We start from the raw sequence: 19,124 nt of genomic DNA on the forward strand, positions 1-19,124 counted from the left end.
GCCTGTAATCCCAGCACTTTGGGAGGCTGAATCAGGCGGATCATCTGAGGTCAGGAGTTTGAGACGAGTCTGGCCAACATGGTGAAACCCCATCTCTACTAAAAATACACAAATTAGCCGGGCATGGTGGTACAGGCCTGTAATCCCAGCTACTCTGGAGGCTGAGGCAGTAGAATCGCTTGAACCTGGGAGGCAAAGGTTGCAATGAGCTGAGATTGTGCCACCGCACTCCAGCCTGGGCAACAGAGCGAGGCTCTGTCTCTAAAAATAAAAAATAAAAATAAAAATAAATAAAATAAATAACGTAGGAGTGAAATGAAAACAGTCTACAGGTAAAGCAGCATCCCCAGATCACACGTACTCCATTAATTTTTAACACTTAAGTTTTTTTCAGATTTGGCTGTAATAAATGATTCTATGAGATACATCTCTGTGTGTATATTTTTGTCTACCTCTCTGATGACTTCCTGAATATAAGTTCCCATGAGTTGAGTTGCTGGGTCATTAACAAAAGTTTTCTGCAGAAGCTAAAACAATTTTCACATTAACTGTTTCATTTAGTTCCTTTTATAAAGCCCAAAGGCATAGCATTAAAACAGCTCAGTGATTCCGTCCTCTGCCCATCAAATGAGCAACAAATGTTTTAAGCTTCTACCGAATGCTAGAGAGAGTGCAGCCAAACAGACATGCATGCTGATACTCAGTTGTCAGAAGGTAAATTGCCACCACAATTTTGGAAACAATTTGGTGAAAGGTGTCAAATACAGGGACAATGTCCATACCCTGAAAATATCCCATGCCTGGGAATTCACCTGAAAGTCAGAAGCTTACAAAGAGGTTCGTCGTGATATTATTTATAATAGTTTTTTTTTTTTTTTTTGAGATGGAGTCTTGCTCTTCTCACCCAGGCTGGAGTGCAGAGGCGTGATCTCGGCTCACTGCAACCTCGGCCTCTCAGTTTCAAGCGATTCTCCTGACTCAGCGTCTTGAGAAGCTGGGACTACAGGCGCGCACCACCATGCTCAGCTAATTTTTGTATTTTTAGTAGAGACAGGGTTTCGCCATCTTGTCCAGGATGGTCTCAAACTCCTGACCTCAGGTGATCCGCTCATCTTAGCCTCCCAAAGTGCTGGGATTACAGGTGTGAGCCACTGTGCCTGGCCTTTATTTTTATTTTTTATTTTTATTTCTTTTTTGAACAGAGTCTTGCTCTGTCACCCAGGCTGGATGGGTGCAGTGGTACCATCTCGGCTCACTGCGACCTCCACCTCCCGGGTTTAAGCGATTCTCCTACTTCAGCTTCCCAAGTAGCTGGGACTATAGGCACGCACCACCAAACCTGGCTAATTTTTGTATTTTTAGTGAAGACGGGGTTTTACCATGTTAGCCAGGCTGGCCTCAAACTCCTGAGCTCAACAGATCCACCCACCTCAGCCTCTCAGAGTTCTGGGATTATAGGCATGAGCCACCATGCCAGGCCGAGTTTTTGAAAAATAAAATTACCAGAGTATCCAACTAGAAAGGAATGGTTAAATTAACCATGCTGTATCCACTCAACAGAATATTAAGTCGGGGCCTTACTCCTAAAGCATGGCCTTCCTGAGCTTTCAACTGAGTGCCCGGGAGCTTAGTGAGGCCCTCCCATTCTGGCTGGGCTGGAGACTCATCTCCTAGCGCTGCATGACGGCTTTTATTTCTGTTCATCTCTCATCTTTGTAGCAGCTACCCCCGACTGGGACTCATGGAGTCTTGTCCTCTGCAGACACTGTCCAGTCCTTAGCCAAGGACCTACGGTGAACTCCACACAGGCTTCTGGGGGCCCACCTCATGCGGCTCCCTTTTCCCCACTGCCCTATCCTGCAAATTCCAGCCTTGTCAGCAGCCCCCAGAGCCCTCTCTCTGCCTCCTCGGCTCAGTAAGACCACTCTGGGCCGGGCACGGTGGCTCACGCCTGTAATCCCAACACTTTGGGAAGCTGAGACGGGCAGATCCCTTGAGGCCAGGAGTTCAAGACCAGTTTTGGCAACATAGCAAAACCCTGTCTCTACTAAAAATACAAAAATTACCCAGGCGTGAAGTGAGGAGCGCCTCTGCCCGGCCGCCCCGTCTAGGAAGTGAGGAGCCCCTCTGCCCGGCCGCCACCCCTTCTGGGAAGTGAGGAGTGCCTCTGCCTGGCCGCCGTGCAATCTTCCAAGTGTGAAGTGACAGCCTTTCTGCAGGTGTACCCAACAGCTCATTGAGAACGGGCCATGATGACGATGGCGGTTTTGTCGAAAAGAAAAGGGGGAAATGTGGGGAAAAGAAAGACAGATCAGATTGTTACTGCGTCTGTGTAGAAAGAAGTAGACATAGGAGACTCCATTTTGTTCTGTACTAAGAAAAATTCTGCCTTGGGATGCTGTTAATCTATAACCTTACCCCCAACCCCGTGCTCTCTGAAACATGGGCTGTGTCCACTCAGGGTTAAATGGATTAAGGGCGGTGCAAGATGTGCTTTGTTAAACAGATGCTTGAAGGCCGCATGCTCCTTAAGAGTCATCACCACTCCCTAATCTCAAGTACCCAGGGACACAAACACTGTGGAAGGCCGCAGGGTCCTCTGCCTAGGAAAACCAGAGACCTTTGTTCACGTGTTTATCTGCTGACCTTCTCTCCACTATTGTCGTATGACCCTGCCACATCCCCCTCTCCGAGAAACACCCAAGAATGATCAATAAATACTAAAAAAATTAAAAAAAAAATTACCCAGGCATGATGGCACGAGTCTATAATCCCAGCTACTCGACAGGCTGAGGCAGGAGAACCGCTTGAACCCAGGAGGTGGAGGTTGCATTGAGCTGAGATCACGCCATTGCACTCCAGCCTGGGCAACAGCGAGACTCGGTCTCAAAAAAAAAAAAAAAAAAAAAGAAGATAATAGAAAGAAGAGAAGAGAAAACACAAAAAAACAACTGCACTGTTTTAGCCCCGTATCTCTGTGCTGTGGTAGGGACAGGGCTCCCAGTGAGGAACCTGGGCCAACACATGGGCTCACCTTCACCATCATCTCTTCTCAAGGATCGCAGTCCTCTTTCCACTGTTCAACGCCTGAAAACAGTGGCCCTCCTGTATTTTGTCCAGTTTCATAGCTGTTTTTCGCAGGAGGGCACGTCTGGTGCCAGTGACTCATCCCAGCCGTACGCAGGAGCGATGTGTTACATTTGTAATGGAAAAAAAAAAAACCCTCATGATTCAATTTTGTCCCAAACATTATGGCAGAGTAGAAAGAACATGTGCTCTGGAGTGCAGTAGAACAGGTCTCGATTCCACACTCCGACGCTTCGTTCCTGTGCGGTGGTCGTGTAAGCACCTCAGCTCTTTGCACTTGAGTCTTCTCTGTAAAGTGGAGAGGAGGATATTAATAGCACCTTCCTTGCAGGATTGTTGGTGGGGTCAGAGGTAATCCAAGCACTTATCTCATGCACGGCAGACCAACAAGAACAATTAATGTTTTGTTATGGGGAAGGATGATTCTGTTTCAGGAAAGGTATTTAAAGTGCAGAGAAGCCTGCATGGATTGTATGTAAAATTCCACAAATTCCATGAAAATACTCAGTTCTCCTGGCATTTTCCAGACACTGGGAATGTAGTCATCACTGAAAATAGACCAGGTCTTTGTTCTCATGGAGTTTGCCTTCAAGTGAGGGAAGACAGTAAGTAGCAAGGAAAGAAGCGAAGAAAATTTCAGGCTGGGCACCATGGCTCATGCCTGTAATCACAGCATTCTGGGAGGCCGAGGAGGGCAGATCACTTGAGGTCAGGAGTTTGAGACCAGCCTGGCCAACATGACAAAACCCCTTCTCTACTAAAAATACAAAAATTAGCCTGGCGTGGTGGTACACGCCTATAATCCCAGCTACTCAGGAGGCTGAGGCACAAGAATTGCTTGAAGCTGGGAGGCAGAGGTTGCAGGGAGCCGAGATGGCGCCACCACACTTCAGCCTGGGCAACAGAGGGAGACTGTCTCAAAAAAGAAAGAAAGAGAGAAAGGAAGAAAGAGAGAGAGAAAGAAAGAAAGAGAGAGAGAAAGAAAGAAAGAGAGAAAAAGAGAGAGAGAGAAAGAGAGAGAAAGGAAGGAAGGAAGCAAAAGAAAAGAGGAAAATTTCAGTTATCAATGAGAGCTGTGAAGAAAACAGAACACAATTGTGTTGCAAAGAGTTACCAGGAACAGGTAGGAGAGTGTCTCTAAATCAGCGGGACAAGGAAGGCCCCTCTGAGGTGATATTTGAACTGAAACCTGAAAATCGGAAGCCAGCATCTGACGATGTGGGAGAAGAGCGTTCCGGCAGAGAGGAACAGGTGCCAAGGCCCTGTGGTGGGAATGAGCACACTGTCCTGGAGAAGCTGGAGTGGGGAGAGGTGGGAGGTGAGGGTGGGGCAGCATCAGGGCCCAGACCGCTCAGGACTTTAGCAGTCATGGGAAGGAGGAATGAATCCCAAATGCAGTGAGAAGTCCTCCGAGTATTTTAAGTTGGAGGTTAATGTGATCTGATTTCATTTTTCTTTTTTTTTTTTGAGATGGAGTCTTGCTCTATTGCCCCGGCTGGAGTGTAGTGGTGCAATCTTGGCTCACTGCAAGCTCCACCTCCCGGGGTCACGCCATTCTCCTGCCTCGGCCTCCTGAGTAGCTGGGACTACAGGCGCCCGCCACCACGCCCAGCTACTTTTTTTTTTTGTATTTTTTTTTCTTTTTTTTTTTAGACAGAGTCTCACTCTGTCGCCCAGGCTGGAGTGCAGTGGCACAATCTCGGCTCACTGCAAGCTCCACCTCCCAGGTTCACGCCATTCTCCTGCCTCAGCCTCCCGAGTAGCTGGGACTACAGGCGCCTGCCACCACGCCCGGCTAATTTTTTGTATTTTTAGTAGAGATGGGGTTTCACCGTGTTAGACAGGATGATGTTGATCTCCTGACCTCATGATCCGCCTGCCTCGGCCTTCCAAAGTGCTGGGATTACAGACGTGAACCACCGTGCCCGGCCTTTTTTTGTATTTTTAGTAGAGACGAGGTTTCACTGTGTTAGCCAACATGGTCTCCATCTCCTGACCTCGTGATCCACCCGCCTCAGCCTCCCAAAGTGCTGGGATTACAGGTGTGAGCCACTGCGCCCAGCCCTGATTATGTTTTTCAGCAAGTTTCACCCTGGCTGCTGTGTGGAGAATGGATTGTAGGGAGGCAAGAGCAAAGGCAATAAGGCTAGGCTGGGCATGGTGGCTCACGCCTGTAATCCCAGCACTTTGGGAGGCCGAGATGGGTGGATCACTTGAGGTCAGGAGTTCAAGACCAGCCTGACCAATATGGTGAAACTCCGCCTCTACTAAAAATACAAAAGTTAGCCGGGCGTGGTGGCAGGTGCCTGTAATCCCAGCTACTTGGGAGGCTGAGGCAGGAGAATAGCTTGAACCCAGGAGATGGAGGTTGCAGTGAGCTGAGATCACGCCACTGCATTCCAGCCTGAGCGACAGAGTGAGACTCCATCTCAAAAAAACAAAAACAACAACAATTAAAAAAAGCAGTAAGGCCAGGGAGGAGGCCTTCAGTCGGCCATGGGAGAGAGGATGGTGGCTTTTGCTACCGTGGTGCCAGAAGGGATGAAAAGAAGGGATGCTTGGAAATGTACTTTAAAGGTAGAGTCACTGGATGATGGACTGGACAGAGGGAGTGAGAAAAGAGTGCCATCAAGAACAATTTCTACGTCTTGAAGTCAACAGCTGAGTGGAGGATGGTACAGTTTACTGAGATAAGGAAGACTGGAAGCAAAGCAAGTGTGTGTGGGCAGGGGCCGGGAGTCAGGAGCCCGACTTTGGCCGCTACATTTAAGAAGAGATGTCAAGGAGCCATTTGTATACCTGCAGGAGGAGCTCGGCGCAGAGTTCAGAGTCGGACACCCATACTGGGGAGTCATCAGCTGCCTGGATTTTTTGTTTGTTTGGTTTGTTTCGTTTTCTGAGACAGGGTCTCACTCTGTCACCCAGGCTGGAGTGCAGTGGTGCGATCTTGGCTCACTGCAACCTCCACCTCCCGGGTTTACGTGATCCTCCCGCCTCAGCCTCCCAAGTAGCTGGGATTACAGGCACCTGCCACCACGCCCGGCTAATTTTTGTATTTTTAGTAGAGACAGGGTTTCGCCATGCTGGCCAGGCTGGTCTCGAACTCCTGAGCTCAGGTTAACCGCCCACCTCAGCCTCCCAAAGTGCTGGGATTACAGGCATCAGCCACCGCACCCAGCCTTCATTCATTTCTTCAACCACTGTTTTTTCAGGAGCAGGGCCTGGGGACCCCAGGCAGCCCTCGGCAGCTCCAGGTCTAGATGGTCGGGCCCTGTGTCAGGGGCCAGGGTTATGGGGAGGCACAGGAGGAGCCTCTGCAGGGCTGTGGGGGATCTGGGAGCTTGTGGAACGAGGGGAGGCTCAAAGGCCAAGGAGGAGATAGAGGGAAGAGTGTTCTGGCAGAGGGACAGCCTGGGCAGATGCCCTGAGGGGAGCAAGGAGAGAGTCCTGGGACAGTTGGGAGGCCGCAGGGCTAGGCCAGGTTGGTCAAAGCTCCCAGCTAGCTCCAGCGTGGCTCCAGCCTGTGTGTCAGGGTTGGGGGCGGTCCTGGAAACTTCGGTGGAGGTTGATGAATCTCCTGCCCTCTCTCAGGCTGGTTTATGTGTGTGTGTCTGCTTGGTCTTTGTCCCACTCTGTCTGAGTCAGCCTCTCTCTCTCTCTCTCGGTGCAGGGAGTGGGGTATCTGAGTCTAGGTTTCTCTCTCGCTCTCTGGTCTCTGCACCTCCACTCTAATTCTAGGTAACTATCACTCTCTCTGGGTCTTTATGCACCCCCAACCCACTGTCTCTGTCCCTCTCTCTCTCTGGGCCTCTGTCTCTCTCTGAGTCTCTCTCTCTATATATATCTCTCTTTCTCTCTCTGGGTCTCTGTACCCCCTGTCTCTGGGCTTCTGTCTCTCTCTGGATCTCTATCTCTCTGTCTCTGGGTCTCTGCCCCTTTCTCTCTCTGGGTCTCTGTCCTCCTCTCTCTGGGTCTCTGTCCCCCTCTCTCTCTGGGCCTCTGTCCTCCTCTCTCTCTGGGCCTCTGTCCTCCTCTTTCTCTGGGTCTCTGTCCTCCTCTCTCTCTGGGTCTCTGTCCTCCTCTCTCTCTGGGCCTCTGTCCCCCTCTCTTTCTGGGCCTCTGTCCTCCTCTCTCTCTGGGCCTCTGTCCTCCTCTCTCTCTGGGTCTCTGTCCTCCTCTCTGGGTCTCTGTCCCCCTCTCTCTCTCTGGGCCTCTGTCCCCCTCTCTCTCTGGGTCTCTGTCTCCCTCTCTCTCTGGGTCTCTGTCTCCCTCTCTCTGAGTCTCTCTGTCTGTCTCTGGGCCTCTGTCCCTCTGACTTGAGAACTTTGCCTGTGGGTCTGTCTTTCCAGCTGTATCCCTCAGTGAGCATCTGTCTCAGTCTATTTCTCTTTGTGTTTTCTCTCTCTCTCACCTTCTCTGTCTCTCCCCTCCTCTCTCTCTCCCCTCACTCATGCTTCTTCCAATCTTTCCTGCAGAACAAATAAGCTTTGATGGTCATGGGCAGCTGTGGCCAGGGAATTACTGGGCCTTGTCCCAAGAGTCAGATTGTTAAGTGGATGGGAAGCCTGAGCCCTGGATGTCAGGGTGGAAAGCAGGAGGCTCCGACGGGAGAGAAAATCAGGGAGAGTTGAAGAGGGGCTGAAGCAAGATATCGCTGACCTTTTCCCCAACTGCAGGAAAAAGCAGATCTTGGGGAGCTCAACTTCTCACTCTGCTACCTCCCCACGGCCGGGCGCCTCACCGTGACCATCATCAAAGCCTCTAACCTCAAAGTGATGGACCTCACTGGCTTCTCAGGTGAGGGTCCTGGGTCTGAGGGAGGAGGGCTGGGGATCTGGACTCCTGGGTCTGAGGGAGGAGGGGCCGGGGGCCTGGACTCCTGGGTCTGAGAGAGGAGGAGCCAGGGGCCTGGACTCCTGGGTTTGAGAGAGGAGGACCTGGGGTCTGGACTCTTGGGTCTGAGGGAGGAGGGGCTCGGGGCCTGGGGTCCTGGACCCCTAGGTCTGAGGGAGGGAGTCTCTGTTCCTTACTTCATTGCTGTTCCCAGACCCCTACGTGAAGGCCTCCCTGATCAGCAAGGGGTGGCATCTGAAGAAGCGGAAAACCTCCATCAAGAAGAACACGCTGAACCCCACGTATAATGAGGTGCTGGTGTTCGACGTGGCCCCCGAGAGCGTGGAGAACGTGGGGCTCAGCATCGCCGTGGTGGACTACGACTGGTGAGGGGCGCGGCCCGGGCGGGGGTCAGGCAGGAGGGCTGGGGTGGGGACAGGCCCTCCCACCACCCTCCATGGTCCTCACCGACCCCAACCCCCAGCATCGGGCACAACAAGGTGATCGGTGTGTGCCGCGTGGGCCCCGACGCTGCCGACCCGCACGGCCGCGAGCACTGGGCAGAGATGCTGGCCAATCCCCGCAAGCCCGTGGAGCACTGGCATCAGCTAGTGGAGGTGAGTAGGGGTCCCACACCGACCCCTGACAAGCACCCGTGCACCCTCGGCCCCTTCATCCATGCAACGAACGCCCTGCATGTTTATGAGTTGCAGAGCCAGGCGTCCTAGGTTTCAATCCCTGCTGTGCCAACTTTAGCTGTGCGGCTTAGAGCCAGTTACCCAAGCGCTCTGTGCCTCAATTTACCCACTAGGAAATGGGACTGTTGATAGCATCTTCTGTTAGGATAGAGGTGAGATGTGCTGAGTTAAACGTTCTGTAAGTGGTCGCTGCTGTTGTTACCCATGAGGCTAAGTTGAAAATAGAGGGGGCCGGGCGCAGTGGCTGATGCCTGTAATCCCAGCACTTTGGGAGGCCGAGGCAAGCGGATCACCTGAGGTCAGGAGTTCGAGACCAGCCTGGCCAACATGGAGAAACCCTGTCTCTACTAAAAATACAAAATTAGCTGGGCGTGGTGGCGCACGCCTGTAATCCCAGCTATTTGGGAGGCTGAGGCAGGAGAATCGCTTGAACCTGGGAGGCAGAGGTTGCGGTGAACCGAGATGGTGCCATTGCACTCCAGCCTGGGAGGCAGAGGTTGCGGTGAGCCGAGATGGTGCCATTGCACTCCAGCCTGGGCGACAGAGCAAGACTCTGTCTCAAAAAAAAAAAAAAAGTCATTTAAGATCATCGCTTGATCAGGAGAAATAATCAAACATGGCCATTCTCTCAATAGAAAACAAGAGGAGCAAAGAAGTAGATTTAGAAAGTGTTAATGACAGATTTGCCTCCATTAAAAGCCAAGAAAGTCAAATTATTCAAATTCTGTCTAGGGTATATATGAAAGATTTAAATGTAAAATAATATTGTGAATTTCAACACACTTACTTCATTTTTCAGTATTTTTCAACTAGTTTAGCATTCCAGGAAAAATAAATTTAGAAAAAATATATAAAAACTTGGGCAGGGCACAGTGGCTCATGCCTGAAATCCCAGCACAGGCCTTGGGAGGCCAAGGTGGGTGGATCGCTTGAGCCTGGGAGTTTAAGACTAGCCTGAGCAACATGGGGAGAGCCTGTCTCTACAGAAATAATTTAGGAATTAGCTAGGCATGGTAGTGTGTGCTTGTAGTCCCAGCTACTCAGGAGGCTGAGGCAGGAGGATCCCTTGAGCCCAGGAGTTTGTTACTGCAGTGAGCTATGATCTCACCACCACACTCCAGCCTGGGCAATGGAGCAAGAACCCCTCTCCTTAAAAAAAAAAAAGCAAGTATATGGGGGCACATACATTTCCTTTGAAATAGCAGTCTGATGTGGCATGAGACTGGCCTTTTTAAAAAATTTGATATTTTGTTCATCATTGATTTTTTTGCATTAATTTTGATTTTTTAAAAATGTTGCATTATTATTATTATTGTTATTATTGAGACAGAGTCTCACTCTGTCACCCAGGCTGGAGTGCAGTGTTGCAGTCTCCCTGAGTTCAAGTGATTCTCCTGCTTCAGCCTCCCAAGTAGCTGGAACTACAGGCATGTGCCACCTCACCTTGCTAATTTTTTTTTTTTTTTTTGTAGAGACAGGGTTTCGCCATGTTGGCCAGGCTGGTCTCAAACTTCCGACCTCAAGTGATCCACCCACCTTGGGCTCCCAAAGTGCTGGGATTACAGGCGTGAGCCACCGCGCTCAGCCGAAGAAATACTTAAAGAAAAATCCGTCAAGCCATTTTGTGCAGGAGATATTCGCAAGTCCCATTCTATCCCAGACCCCATCCCTGATCCTGACCCCCATTCCTGACTCCAGGGATGAGGCTCAGGGATGAAGCAAAACCATCCATTGCCCACTTTGCCTGGTAACTGAAAGGCTGCAGTGTTCGATGAAAAATGTTTAGACTGCGCGACACGGTCCCAGCTCAGAGCATTCTGCCTGTGCCTCCCGCCCCTCGGCACTGCCCGGCTCCCCTCTCCTCATACCCCCTTTCCCAGTATTGGAAGAGTCAGGAGACCTTGAGATCATGCACAGGGATGAAGAGGGCCCACTGGAGTCCACAAAGTTATCCTGGGGAAGAGGAAGCCCAGACTCACCTGGCCCTCGGCCATCAGGGTCCCATTGGCCATTGCTGGGTTCTGGGCATGTGCCTCTGGGAGAAGGGTCCACGCCAGGGCCCGAAGAGCTGGAGGAGGAGACCACAGCAGAAAAAGGGTCATTTGTGACCCTGACAGACAGATGCTTTCCCCAAGACTCCTGGTCACGGAAGGGGCCATGGTCCCCTAAGAGTCAAAGCAAAGTCCCAGGACAGGCCACCTGAGGCCCCCATTCCATACCAGTGACAACAGCCAGCAACCATGAGGCTGTCTCACCTCCCCGACACAACAGCACTCGGACGTGGGAACGATGGTTACCCCTAGATGAGGACATTGAGGCACAAGAGGTCAAGACGCGCTCAAGTTCATGGAGACAAAAAGTTTCAGAGAAGTCTAGCCACAGGGCCACCCCTATCTTTTATATGTATATATATATATATATATTTTTTTTTTTTTTTGATGGATTCTCACTCAGTGTCCCAGGCTGGCTGGAGTGCAGTGGCGCCATCTCGGCTCACTGCAACCTCCGCCTCCCAGGATCAAGCAATTCTCTTGCCTCAGCTTCCTGAATAGCTGGGATTACAAGCACCTGCCACCATGCCTGGCTAATATTTACATTTTTAGTAGAGATGGGGTTTCACCATGTTGGCAAGGCTGGTCTCGAACTCCTGACCTCAGGTGATCTACCCACCTCGGGCTCCAAAATTGCTGGGATTTTAGGCCTGAGCCACTGTGCCTGGGCCAGGGGTTCTTATTTATTTATATAATTTATTATTTTTTAATAATACAGACAGGGTCTCTATGTTGCCCAGGCTGGTCGCGTACTCCTGGGCTCAAGCAATCCTCCCACCTCGGCCTCCCAAAGTGCTGGGATTACAGGCATGAGCCACCACACCCAGCCTTGGCAAAGATTCTTAAAACTTTATTCCATAAACTGGGACTTCCTGCCTGGTGGGGTAGACAGGCTGTATAACAGCCCCCAGAGATATCCCTGGAACCTACAAATCTTATCTTATATGGAAAAGAGACTTTGCAGAAGGGATTAAGTCAAGGATCTTTAGATGGGGGGAATTATCCTGGATTATCTGGGTGGGCCCTAAATGCCTTCACAAGTGTCCTTATAAGAGGGGGCAGAGGAGAGTCTGACACAGGGCAGAAGAAGGCCATGCACCAGAAGCAGAGAGCAGCAGAGGCTGAGAGAGAGGACGCTATGCTGCTGGCTTTGACGACAGAGGAAAGGGCTACAAGCCAAGGAAAGCAGGCCCCTGGAAACTGGCAACGAGGCAGCGAAACAGATGCATCCCTGGAGCCTCTGGAGGGAGCGTGGCCGCGCTGACCCCTTGATCCCTTTGAATCCCGCTTCCAACTTCTGGCCTCCAGGATTGTAATATAATAAAATTGTGTCATTTTAAGTGTGTGGCAATTTGTTACAGCGCCATGGGAAACTAATACAGTCCACAGAATGAAAAGATGCAGCACCTCACACACATTTCCCAGGCGATAAGCCATACACATCCCCGGCTACACAGAACACACACACCTGAATGCTGAAACTAGTGCATGAGGTGTTTTTTTTTTTTGAGACGGAGTCTCTATCTGTTGCCCAGGCTGGAGTGCAATGGCGTGATCTCGGCTTACTGCAAGCTCCACCTCCCAGGTTCACACCATTCTCCTGCCTCAGCCTCCTGAGTAGCTGGGACTACAGGAACCTGCCATCACTCCTGGCTAATTTTTTTTTTTTTTTTTTTAGGAGAGACAGGGTTTCACCATGTTAGCCAGGATGGTCTCAATCTCCTGACCTCATGATTCACCCGCTTCAGCCTCCCAAATTGCTGGGATTACAGGTGTGAGCCACCACACCCGGCCTAGTGCACGAGGTTTTGATGAGAAAATGAGGAAGACAGTCTTAACTTTATCCCCATGAATCACTTGTTAATTACAAAAAGAACAGGGTAACTTTTTTATCTTATTTAAATAATTAATTTATTAATTTGGAGACAGGGTTTCACTCTTGTTGCCCAGGCTGGAGTGCAGTGACTCAATCTCAGCTCACTGCAACCTCCGCCTCCTGGGTTCACACAATTCTCCTGCCTCAGCCTCCCGAGTAGCTGGGATTACAGGTATCCACCACGACACCTGGCTAATTTTTTGTATTTTTAGTAGAGATGGGGTTTCACCATGTTGGCCAGACTGGTCTCGAACTCCTGACCTCAGGTGATCCACCCGCCTCAGCCTCCCAAAGTGCTGGGATTACAGGCGTGAGCCACCACACCTGGCCTTATTTTATTTTTGAGACAGAGTCTCGCTCTGTCGCCCAGGCTGGAGTGCAGTGAGGCGATCTTGGTTCACTGAAACTTCCACCTCCCGAGTTTCAAGTGATTCTCAGGCCTCAGCTTCCTGAGTAGCTGGGGTTACAGGAGCCCGCCACCACGCCCAGCTAATTTTTGTATTATTATTATTATTATTATTATTATTATTATTTGAGATGGAGTCTCGCTCTGCCACCTAGGCTAGAGTGCAGTGGCGCGATCTCAGCTCACTGCAACCTCCACCTCCCAGCTTCAAGCGATTCTCCTGCCTCAGCCTCCCAAGTAGCTGGGATTACAGGTGTGTGCCACCACACCAGGCTAATTTTTTTGTATTTTTAGTAGAGATGGGGTTTCACCATGTTGGCCAGGCTGGTCTCGAACTCCTGACCTCGGGTTATCCGCCCCCCTCGGCCTCCCAAAGTGCTGGGATTACAGGTGTGAGCCACCGCGCCCAGACCAGGGAAACTAGAGAGGAGAAACTTGGCAGATGCCACCTTACCCATGTGAGTGAGGCTGATGTGGTGTGTGGTGGGACAAGCCGAGCCCAGGGTCCCCAGTCCGATGAGGAGACAGCATCACTCCTAGGGCATCCCTGCCAAAAGCGTGTGACCTAAATCTAACTATGAAGAAGCACCAGACAAACCCAAACTGAGGGACATGCAAGTACATGGTCTGTAATCTTCGGAACTTCCAAAAGAAGACTGAAAACCGGTTCCAGACTGAAGGAGACCCAACAAAGCGAGCAATGTGTGACCTAGGATTTCCTTTGGTCATTAAGGACATTATTGGAGCCAGCTGTAATCCCAGCACTTTGGGAGGCTGAGGTGGGAGGATCGCTTGAGCCCAAGAGTTTGAGACCAGCCCGGGCAACACAGTGAGACCCCGTTTCTACAAAAAAAAATTTTTTAAATTAGCCGGGCATGGTGGCGTGTGCTTGTAATCCTGATTACTCAGAAGACTGAAGTGGGAGGATCTCTTGAGCCCAGGAGGTCGAGGCTGCAGTGAGCTATGATTGTGCCACTGCACTCCAGCCTGGGTGACAGAGCAAGACTCTGTCTCCAAAAAAAGAAAAAGAAAAAGAAGGACAAAAAGACATTATTGGAAGAATCATCAAAAATTTGAATAAAGTCTATAGATTAGCTATTACTATTACATCAATATTAATTTCCTCATTGTGATCGTGGTGCTATGGTTATGTAAGAAAATGACCTTGTCTTTGGAAAACACAGAGATTCGCTAGAAGGGCTGGGGAGTGGGAGGGCGCAGAGACCGAGAGAGGGCGACAGAGACCCACAGAGAGGGGGACAGAGACGCAGAGAGAGGGGGTACAGAGACCCAGCGAGAGGGGGACAGGACCTGGGGCGGCGAGGGTGAGGGGAAGATCAGAGAGAGCTGGGAGACCCAGAGAGGGAAGAACAGATGCTCAGGATAAGGGGAGCCGAGACCGAGTCTGTGCCTGTGCAGTGCTGCTTTCGGGTTCTGGGGTCAGAATCTGGGTTGCAGCTCTACCAGCCTGAGAGAAATCGCGGAGTCTCCCCGACTCTCAGTTTCTTCAGTTGCAAAGTGAGGAAAGGTAGGTTCCCCTTCCTAGGGATCGCAGCAGTCCCACGCTCCGCCGGACTCCTGGCAAACAGCAGACGCCCAATTCCTGCGCGCCGAGGCGTCTGAGCCGCACTGATACTAGGTGGGACTCAGGGAATGACAAGAGGGGGCGGGGCGTCACCCACAGCGCACTCCCCACTCCCACCCAGACCCAACTCGGGCCCGCCCCCGGAGCTTCTGCTAGCCTGTCTGGCCCGGCCTGCACCCACCTGCTCCGGTCGGGTCCGCGAGGTCCGTGCGTCCAGGCGGATTCCGCTGGACAGCCAGGCCTTCCCTTCCTCCGCCGGGTCCCGGAACGCGCCTGCGCAGTCCCTGTCTCGGAACTGTAAGTCCAGGTACCTTAAACGCGGCATCGCAGCTGGACTACATTTCCCAGAAACCATTGAGGCTCTTGCTCCTCCCGGCCTAAGGGCTCTGACTGCGAGGGAATGCTGGGAAATGGAGTCTGGGAGCAGGATGCGGGGCAGGAGTAAGACTGTATTTAGATACATACACAACAGCTTTTGGAGGAAAACTGGTATTTGGGACATGCCTGACTGTACTGGCACGCGAATATCCCTGTTTTAGGCAGAGGCGATGCCATTGTCCATTTAATCCAAATTTCTCATACCATGGCTGAAGTCTTCAGGACAGATAAAATTTGGCCCTGTGTAAACTGATGGTGAATGAATTGAACCACTGTTACTCAATTTCCCTGGGCATCTGCCTTCCTGTTTGCCTCAGTTTCACCCACCACTTCTTAAAGGGCAGTGTGATACAGGCAATGGAGCCTGTTCTGGGAGCTGGGAGATGTGTGTTCAGGAGTGTAAGGATGGTTTGATATTAGGACATTACGCAATTTATCTTTTGACCTTTCTGAATATATCAATATGCAAGCATATCTATAGATACACTAAAAAGACTTTTAATAACATTCAGTAACCCTAGATGCTGAGAAAGCTTACAAAAAAATTCTGTAACCAGTCATTTCTAGATAAGCTTAATAAATTAAGCATATATTCATATTGAACAACAATAGCGACAATGTTAAAGAATTACTGGCTTCTTATTGTGTTTATGTATGTCCATATAATCAAAACCTCATATCAATCTTAATCGTAAAACACTAAAAGAATTGCCAGGCTGGGTGCAGTGGTTCACACCTGAAATCCCAGCACTTTGGGATTTCAAAGAGGGAAGCTAAAGAGGGAGGATCACTTGCACTCAGAAGTTTGAGACCAGCCTGGGCAACATAGCTAGACCCCCATCTCTACAGAAAATATAAAAGTTAGCCAAGCATAGTGGTGAGCACCTGTAGACCCAGCTACTCGGGAGGCTAAGGCAGGAGGATCAGTTGAGCCCAGGAGGGCAAGGCTGCAGTGAGCTGTGATGGTGCCAGCCTGGGCAAGAGAGCAAGACTCTGTCTCAAAAAAAAAAAAAAAAAAGTGTAAACCATATATGTGCTCATGAGCAAAAGCTAGATGGCTCATTGCCAGAATGAAATAATAATAGGTGTTACTTATTGACAACACGTTGTGAGATTTACTAGTTGACTGAGCTGACACCACCACCCTATGAAGAAGGCATTGCTCTCCCTATTTCACAGACAAGGACACTGAGATAGAGGATTTATGTCATCCCCCCAAGCTCCCAGAGCTAGTCGAGGACAGAGGCAGGACTTGAATCCAGGTCCAGCCCATATTTGCAACCACTTCATTTTACTGCTGCCGAGTTTGCTCCTTTTTCCTTGTGTTCCGATAACCAAATGCTCCAAGCACAGGTTGTACTGTCAGCTGAGGCTCTAGAGTCAGGGTGGCATGGAGCAGAACCTCAGCTAATCTATAATAGGCATGTCACACTGGAGACAAAGGTGACTCCATCTTGGATGGTTATCCGCCATGTTGACTTCTGATTAATCCCAGTCCTGGGAATTCCTTCTGATTTCTACTTTACTTACTGTCCCTAGTGTAAGAACATGTCAACCTTGATGTTATCACACAAATTATAGGCTATGACACAGCATACAGAACATTGCCTGTTCTGTAGGGTTAATTGTCTTAACCCTTAATTGTCTTGCTAAAGCAAGTATTGCCCTTCCCTATGTGAGATAAGCCTTAGGATTAGGGAGTAACTGTGTGGAGATAGACCTGTCTTGCTGCCACCCAAGACCATGCTTCCCTTTGTAAGTTCCCCAAATAAATCACCCCTTACCAATGAACTGGGTTTGTCTCCCTCTTTTTTGGTTTATTGTCTCCTTCCACACTTGGGGGTTATTTTGCATAAAGTCCTTATATGGAACACACGTGAACAAGGAGTAAGTCTTCATTGCTACAAGCCATGAAGGAGGTTGGGGGGGTGTTTGTTACTGAAGCATAACTACTTATCCTGGCTGATACAACTGTCTTCAAAGGTTTTGAGGAAGCTGAAATTTGATATTAAATACAAGTTATTATCAGAGCTTTGCAAGTCATTAACCTCTCCGTGCCTCAGTTTCCTCATTGTACATGGGGTGATAATAAGTACATGGGGCAATAATTAGTACCCTCTTTATCAGGTTATGAGATTTGAATAGGTAGATAGGAGTAAAGCCATTAGAACAGTATGTGACAGATAGAAAACACCATATAAGTGTTTGCTATTATTAAAAAACGCGTTAGGCCAGGCGCGGTGGCTCATGCCTATAATCCCAGCACTTTGGGAGGCCAAGGCAGGTGGATCACTTGAGGTCAGGAGTTCAAAACCAGCCTGGCCAATATGGTGAAACCCTGTGTCTACTAAAAATACAAAAAAATTAGCCAGACGTGGTGGCTGGGGCTTGTAATCTCAGCTACTCGGGAGGCTGAGGCAGGAGAATCACTTGACCCGGGAGGCAGAGGTTGTGGTGAGCCAAGATAGCACCATTGCACTCCAGCCTGTGAGACTCCGTCTCAAAAAATAAAAAATAAAAAACGTGTTAATAGTTCCCGCCGGTGACTTATATTTTTTACTTATTTATTTATTTTTTGAGACGGAGTCTCACTCTGTTGCCAGGCTGGAGTGCAGTGGCACGATCTCGACTCACTGCAACCTCTGCCTCCCGGGTTCAAGCGATTTTCCTGCCTCAGCCTCCCAAGTAGCTGAGACTACAGGCGCGTGCCACCACACCCAGATAATTTTTGTATTTTTAGTAGAGACGGGGTTTCACCGTGTTGGCCAGGATGGTCTCGATCTCTTGACCTCGTGATCCGCCCGCCTCGGCCTCCCAAAGTGCTGGGATTACAGGCATGAGCCACCGCACCTGGCCCCAACTGTGACTTGCTATTTGCTCTTCCTTCTACCTTTTCCCCACTACTGCTTTCAGAAAACACCTACTTTTCTTGCAAGAACAAGTTCTTACAGCCTCTCCTGCAGTAAACGTTCTCCGATTTCCACCGAGCTGAGCCGGAGCTGGCAATTCGCTCTGTTGGGTTCCCACAGGAACATCCCAGTATCTTATAGGGCTATGTGCTAACCGCTGTGTTGTAATTCTTTGTAACTGTCTGTCTCTCTCGCTCCAGTCTCATCACACTATAATTTATGTACGACTTAATTATCTGTTTATTCTGCACTTCTCCCAGGAAATTTCCATGAAGTTGAGGAAGTGTCTGGACCTGCAGCATTAAGACGTTAAAACAAACAAACCCCAGCCAGGCGCGGTGGCTCATGCCTGTAATCCCAGCACTTTGAGAGGCTGAGGCTGGCGGATCACTTGAGGTCAGGAGTTCGAAACCAGCCTGGCCAACATAGTGAAACCCCATCTCTACTAAAAATACAAAAATTAGGCCGGGCGCGGTGGCTTACGCCTGTAATCCCAGCACTTTGGGAGGCCAAGGCAGACGCATCACAAGGTCAGGAGATCAAGACCATCCTGGCTAATACAGTGAAAGCCCATCTCTACTAAAAATACAAAAAATTAGCTGGGCGCGGTGGCGGGCACCTGTAGTCCCAGCTACTCGGGAGGCTGAGGCAGGAGAATGGCATGAACCTGGGAGGCAGAGCTTGCAGTGAGCCCAGATAGTGTCACTGCAAGTCCGGCCTGGGCAAAAGAGCAAGACTCTGTCTCAAAAAAAAAAAAAAAAAATTAGCTGGGCATGGTGGTGCACGCCTGTAATCCCAGCTACTTAGGAGGCTGAGGCAGGAGAATCGCTTGAAACCGGGAGGCAGCAGTGAGCTGAGATCATGGCACTGCACTCCAACCTGGGTGGCAGAGCAGGACTCTGTCTCAAAAAAAAAAAAAAGAAAAAGAAAAGAAAAAGAAAAAGAAAGAAAATGTATTCGAATCTAGTATTCAGGTGCACAGAGGGTGAAGAATTGTAGTTCAGATAGAGAAGAAAACCTGTACCTTCCACATTGACCACTGCTCTTCCTCTATTTAACCATCCTCGAGGGTTGCACTGAGTCATGTCCTTTCGGATGCATTTCCTTCCCAGAGGATAAGTGGTTGTCACTTCAAACCCTTACAATATGCTGTCCATCCTTTTTGAAGGTCCAAGTCACTTCTACCTTGAATTAGGATAATGGGTGTCTACAGATGAGTGGGATCTGGTCCCAGCCTTTGAGGAGCACCCAGTCAGGTAGAGAAACAGAGTTGGACACCAACTAGGGGGAGGGTCCCCAGG

General features: G+C 49.9%; 1 protein-coding gene across 1 annotated transcript in view; it reads right to left on the bottom strand.

Moving 5' to 3' along the window:
- The window catches only part of LOC468965 (zinc finger protein 345), a 32,990-nt gene extending 18,149 nt beyond the window's left edge, over positions 1–14,841 (bottom strand). Inside the window, exons 1-2 of the mRNA XM_054672632.2 lie at positions 14,718–14,841; positions 3,035–3,375 (exon numbers count right to left, since the gene is read on the bottom strand). The gene's annotated coding sequence lies outside the window, so the exon portion shown is untranslated. The remainder of the gene's footprint in view (positions 1–3,034; positions 3,376–14,717) is intronic.
- Positions 14,842–19,124: the final 4,283 nt, after the last annotated feature.

This window comes from Pan troglodytes, chromosome 20 (genome assembly GCF_028858775.2).
Source record: "Pan troglodytes isolate AG18354 chromosome 20, NHGRI_mPanTro3-v2.0_pri, whole genome shotgun sequence".
Taxonomy (NCBI): Eukaryota; Metazoa; Chordata; class Mammalia; order Primates; family Hominidae; genus Pan; species Pan troglodytes.